At 55.7% G+C, this 6426-nt stretch overlaps 1 protein-coding gene across 2 annotated transcripts in view; it reads left to right on the top strand.

Moving 5' to 3' along the window:
* Nucleotides 1-1099: 1099 nt before the first annotated feature.
* PER2 (period circadian regulator 2) overlaps nucleotides 1100-6426 on the top strand; it is a 43014-nt gene continuing 37687 nt past the window's right edge. For both annotated transcript variants that reach the window (XM_028483157.2, XM_024124725.3), the window contains exon 1: nucleotides 1100-1202. The gene's annotated coding sequence lies outside the window, so the exon portion shown is untranslated. The remainder of the gene's footprint in view (nucleotides 1203-6426) is intronic.

Here is a 6426-nt window from a genome sequence, read left to right as displayed (position 1 = left end):
CGTGCCGCGAGCAACTAAGCCCTTGCGCCACAACTACTGAGCCTGCGCTCTAGAGCCCACATGCCACAACTACTGAGCCCGTGCGCCTAGAACCCGTACTCTGCAACGAGAAGCCACCGCAATGGGAAGCCTGCGCACAGCAACCAAAAGTAGCCCCCGCTCGCCGCAACTAGAGAAAGCCCACGCGCAGCAATGAAGACCCAACGCAGCCAAAAATAAATAAATAAATAATAATTTTTTTTTTTTTTAAAGAAAACCCTCCTTTTCCAAAGGCCTTTCATACCGCCCAATTTAGTATTTGATTAAGTTCCCTTTTCATGAGACGTCCCTTCTCCCTAATGACGTGGTTGGGGGCAGAGACAACATCATTTATTTCTTTTTTACATCCTTCCAGTAACAAGGACCCTATTTGCTGAACCAAAACTTGTGACACATGGTCTGAAAAATAAGAAAGGCCACCTGGAAGCTAACTATCCTGGCAGATCTGGGACAAGTGTCAACCTCAGGGGCCTGGGTGGGCGTGCACCGGGAGCTCCTGCAGGGCCGCCCAGTCTCCGGGGCAAGGGATGAATGAATGAGAGTGAGTAAATGAATGAATGTGAATGAGTGAATGAAAGATATCTGCGGGGGCGCACCTCTGGCCGGTTGCTCAAGGTGACAGCCTCTGGGGGCCTGGGCTTCAGCGGGGATTCGGCTGCCCGGCGGGCACAGGAGCCCAGTCCCGCGCCCAACTCCCCCCGCCCCGCGGTGGTACGCGCCACTCCGCACTCCCTGAACAGGCGGACCCGAGCTGTCTTGAATGGAAGGCGACGAGGCCGGAAGTGGAAGGGCCCACTCGGGAGGACAAGGAGGGGGGCACGAGCGCGCCGCGTCTTCATTGAGGAACCGAATCTGTGAACATGGAATTCCATGTGCGTCTTATGTAAAGAGAGCGACGGGCGCCTCAGCCAATGGACGCGCGGCGCTAGCAGGCCCGGCCCCCGTGGTATGCAGATGAGGCGGCACCCCGGCCAATGGCGGGCGCCGGGGGCGGGCGCGGCGAGCGGTCACGTTTTCCACTATGTGACAGCGGCTAGTCCCCGGCGGCGGCGGCGGAGGCGGGCGGCACTGCGGGAACAGCTCAGCTTTTGGCGGCGGCGGCGGCGGCGGGGTCGGCGGGCGACTAGCAGACGGCCTGGCGGACAGGCGAGGACGCGGCTCCGGTGAGTGCGCGGCGCGGCGGGAAGGGCGAGCCAGCCTGGGCGCCGACCGGCGTCCGGCCGCCTGGCTCGCTGGTTACGTAACCGCCTCCAGACCGGCCGCGGCCCCGGCCTCGGGCTGGCGGTCTGGGGTCTCGGCGGGCGGGCTGCGGGAGGCGGCTAGAGGATCCTCTAGCCCACGGAGGCACGATCCGAGGGTTTCCTGGGCCTTTTTACTCCTCGTCTTGAAACCAGCCTCCTCGTCTTGAAACCGGCCTGGGGTGGGGACTGTTATTCCCATTTTGCAGATCAAGAAACTGAGGTCCAGAGTGGTTAGGCCCATGTCTGAGGTCACAGAGCTACTGAGTGGCTATATGTCGGACTGTCCTTCTCTAGACGATTTTTCTTATATGAACCCCTCCTCTTCTCCCTCCCTGACCCGCTCCCTTGCCGCCCCCCACCCCCGTGGGAGAAGGCTGAGAAAGGCCAAGGCAACTGAGGGTCAGTGCGACAGTCCCTGGGAACATGGAGGGATCCTTGGGGAGCCGGGTTCCTGCTCCGAGGCCACAGAGTCAAGTCTCTGGCTGGGGAAAGGCTACTGCTGGGCACTAGTCTAGGAGCCCTACCTGGACAGCCCATGGGTCCCCTGGAGTGGGTGAGTAGAGAGACAAGACAGTTCCTGGGCCAAGCCAGGCCTGAGCACCTGATGTTCATCCCCTTTGCCCACCCTGGACCTTTTTGTATTTATTCTCTCTCCCCAGGTTGGGTGGAAGAAGGGGGAGGCTTGTACTTTGTGATGCGGCAAAATCACATTATCCTTCTGGGGGCTACTTTGGCTGCCAAGTCCTGGACAGGAACCAGGGGGTGGGTGGTGGCCTGCTTATCCCTCCAGGAAGGCCAGGATAAGGGATGACAACTCGGTTACCAGGGTTTCTGATATACAGAAGAAACCAATTTGGAAAGCTGATTCATACTCACAGAAAAACGGAGCCAGAAGGTACCCTGGAAATCACCCAGGGTAACCCCTTAGCTTGACAGATGAGGAAACTGAGGCCCAGATGCCTGCTGGGCTCACATCACGGCAGGGCCAGGCCCAGGCTCAGGGTGCTTGCAGTGTCTTTCCGTCGTCCTGAAGGTCTTGATTTGGGTCAGGATGAGCTTCAGAAGTTCTGTGAAGGCCTGAAATTGGGTGCTGCTGAATCTTGAATGAGCTGGAGTTTAGGGAGAGGGGCCTCAGGTCCCCCAAACGTTAAGAACCCTAGCACCATGGCAGAAGCCCCTCCATGAACACCTCTCCCCTCCCGCGTCCAGTGCAGCAAGGCCACTGACCTTCTCTCTACCTGCAAAGGGGAGATGCCCGTCCCCTGTCCCCAGCCAGGGTTTCTGGTCCTGGGCTGGTTTGGCTGAGGAGGGGACAGGACTCTACCTGAAGGCTTTCACTGGAAATTGGGTTTTTAAATACAAGGCTAATCTCTTTTTATAAGGCGTCTGAGTAAAATGAGGAAAGGGACTCCTTTTTCTTAAGTGGAAGCTACGTGATATGCCAACAGGGATGGTACCGTGGGTGTTCGCAGTTATCTGTCACTGTCATCTTGGTGTGATTCACTGGTACAGAACCAACACAGCCCTGGCTTTCTGTGGAGGCTGGGGCGCTGGTGAGGAGGGGGTGGCCTGTCACCCGCCAGCGGGCTGCTGCCGGCTGACTCAGCTCCACCCTGGGGCTGGTCTGTACAGCGGGGCTCAGGGTGGGCGACCTTTGAGGTCTGTTTCCATCCCTAGCTTTTCGGATTCCTGTTACTCCACAGGTGATTTCCTTAGGCACCTACACAGGAGACACAAGTTTCTGACTCTGGGGCACATAATGTTACCCTGTGAGGCTTAGAAGGAAACAGGAAAAATTCCTCTCATTTGTACTATTTCTCAATCACACTTAACTTTCAGAAAAATGCTGGTGGGCACGCCTCTGTTTTTAAATGATGATGTAACCTGACGGGGCCTCAGCAAATCACAGGCTCTGGCAGGTCACTGAGTCTCTGGCGAGACCTCTCAGCATGCAGTCCAAAGAGAGAGTGACGCCGAAAACTACCGTATCTGGCAAAACTAACTAGAAACACATAACCTGGCATCTCTGCAGACACTCTGCAGCCCTGCCCGGCGACAAGCTGGCGCACCTGCCAACTCACAGAGAACCAGAGAGTCTGGACAGGGCCTCTGATGGGCCTGCCCCGAAGCTTTTCTGTGAAGCCCTCCTTTCAGCTCTGTGCTCTTTGTAGGCACCCCTGTAACAAGTTTGTTACTGTACTTCCAAGTCTAGAGCAAATCAGGAGCAGTAAGTGAGCACCCCAGCAGTGCAGATCAGGGCAAGGCCAAGGCCACTGTGTTATCAGAGGCGGGCAGTTCTGAAGGTGGTGGGGCTCCGGGCTGAGTGCTGGGCCCTCCCCAGGCCCCAAAGGCTTTGAGAGTCCTAGCACTCTCCCTGGGGTGACAGAAGAATCAGAACAGCTGGGCTGTTCCCAGGCACCCCGACGCTGAAGCCAGGAAGCTGACGCCTTTGCATTTTTGTTGTTTTAAATTTTGTGCTTCTCCGTACGTGAGGTTTTAAAGGCCGAGCTGAGAGTGTTTGAAGGGGTCTTAGTGAGGCGGAGACAAGCCTCTCCCCAGCCATCTTCCCTTCCATATTTGGACAGCTGCAGTCACATTTTCCTCTGTTACCAACCGTTTCCATGGAGAGTGCGGGTGTTTATTCAGCAGGACAAACATTTTCTCCGGATTACAGCAGGCTGGCCTCAGGGATTTGGCTCCTACCGGGAAGTAGCAACCGTGTTATAATATTTGGGGTTGTAAAATACCGAGGGTTTGCAGAAACAAAGTACAGGCTGTGAGATCCCTGTTACATAAAGTTTGGAAACAGGCAGAATGAACCAGGCTGTGAGAATTCAGGCTCACGGGGCCCTGGGGTGGGAGGGACAGGGGCCGGGGGACCACCTGGGGCCCCTGGGGGCTGGCAGCATTCTGCCTCCGGGGCTGGGGGCTCAGTTCGTGGACACAGAGCAAGGCCTTACCATGTCAGGTCTCTTATCTTCCATTTCAAATCATTGATCGTCTTAAGTGATTGAACCTACACCGCTTTCCGCTTTCCACAGAGAAATATGCACGTTCCCCCTTAGACTCGGGTACTGAGTGCGGGGAGCCTTTACCAGTCCTGGCAGAGGCAGAGTGGGAGGTGGCCCTGGGGCCCAGGCTGTGTTTTTGTTCTCCATTTTTTTTTTTTTTTTTTTTTTTTTACTATTTATTATGGAAACTATGAGTACATGTGCAAGTAGAGAAGACAGGGTAATGAACCCATAAGCCAGCTTCGGTCTTGGCCCTTCTCCTTCTGTATCCCTCCCCGTTTCCTTCCCATCCCGAATGCTGTGAAGCCATCCCAGACCTTCAAGATCTCATCATGGACGGCACTTTCTAAGTGTTCCTCTGTCCAGTCAGGGCAGCCCTCGCCGCTGAAGGTGTGGTCAGGGGCCCAGAGTCAGGGGTGCGAGCTCAGCTTCTTTCCTCCGGTCTGACCGTTTTCCGGGGCCGAACCCGTGTTTGGACGACCGAGAAGCAGCCGCGATGGGCCTCTAGCATTAGGCGCTCGAGCTCACGCCCAGCGGCACGCCCGGCTTCCCCGCAGCCCCTTTGCAGCAGGGCTGTCCTTTCCTTCGCGGGGCCCCTGGGCTCACGAGGACCACCCACTGCCCTGGTGGAAACACAGGTTTCCCGGGGCTTCCTCAGGGCCCTGGCAATGCGGGCGCAAGCGGACCCTCGGTGGACGTTGGTGGAAGGCGGGAGGCAGTCTGCTTTGACGGGCACGTTGGTTTTGCCGACTTGGCAAAATGAGGTCGGTCAGTTAGAGCTGTCAGCGCGGAGTGACGCGTTTTTCTGGAATAATGAAGCTTAGGTGGTTTGGTTTGTTGTTTCCCATTTCTGCCATGCTTGCCCTACCCTCTTAGCAAAAAGATTTACCTTCCACCGAAGGTCATCTCGTGACCCCTGCTCGGTGAATCCTACTCAGACAGGCTCCCAGGGGTGGGACCGGTGAAAACCAGGAGGCCCTCCGAGGAGCCGAGCGGCAAGCCTGGGCAAGCGTGGAAGCAAAGCGCGTGGTGCGTCCACCAAGGGTCGTCCTCATTGCCTGGGGCGGCCAGTAACAGTGCTCGTGACAATGAATTATCAACATTTTTTTTTTTTTTTTTGCTTTTTGTTACCCTGTCTCTTTTCCTCTAGTGATTGGCAGTGATGGTAAAAACCAGCCTTTGCTGGACACTTACTGCATTCCAGATACTGCACTGCTGTCCTTTAACCCCCCGAGCAACCAGTAGGAGGCAGGTGCTGCTGTAGCCCCATCTCACAGATGAGGAAGCAAGGCACAGGGACGTGTAGGAACTTGCCCAAGGCAACCGTCAGGAAGTGGAGGAACCCGCCGAAGCCCCTGCTGTCCAGGGTCTGCTCACTTAGTCCTCTGCTGCTGCCCTGTCACCTTCATAACTTACTCAGCAGAAAGGACCGGCCCTGCTGCTTGTCTGGGGAGGGCTGTGGGATGGGACAGGTGGTGTCCAGGGAGTGGAGGGGACAGAGTTAATGTCCTCTGCACCCTGGGCGGCCCAGAGCCCCCTAAGAGGTGTCCTGGCTTCCACCTTGCCTCTACCCTGTGGCCCTGCTAACACGTGAGTCATACATACCTTGTTGCACAGGACTCTACAGCAGTTCCCACCTCACTCAGAAAAAGCCAGGGCCCTGGCTCTGCCCTGCGAGGTGCCACATGACCTGGCTCTGACCTCACGTCAACCCCTACCTTCTGCCTTGCCCTTTCTGCTCCAGACTCGTCCATTGTCCTCAGACCCATCTGCCTCAGGTCCTTTGCATGTGCTGTCCTCCTGCCTAGAATACTCTTCTTCCAGCACCCTCCTGGCCCATTCTGTCACTCTCTTCAGTCTGTCTTAGTTTGGGTTCTCTTAAAAGCAGTGTGCGGGCCGAGGCTTAAAGGCTAGTGCTTCTGGCAATCAGAGAAGAAAAAGAAATAAAAGAAATACAAATTGGAAAAGAAGAAGTAAAACTCTCACTGTTTGCAGATGACATGATACTATACATAGATAATCCTAAAGATGCCACCAGAAAACTACTAGAGCTAAAGAATGAATTTGGTAAAGTTGCAGGCTACAAGATTAATGCACAGAAATCTCTTGCATTCCTATACACTAATGATGAAAAA

Source organism: Physeter macrocephalus, chromosome 2, assembly GCF_002837175.3.
Source record: "Physeter macrocephalus isolate SW-GA chromosome 2, ASM283717v5, whole genome shotgun sequence".
NCBI classification, from domain to species: domain Eukaryota; kingdom Metazoa; phylum Chordata; class Mammalia; order Artiodactyla; family Physeteridae; genus Physeter; species Physeter macrocephalus.
Note: the sequence above shows the minus strand (reverse complement) of the source record. Positions and strands in the feature narration are given on the sequence as shown.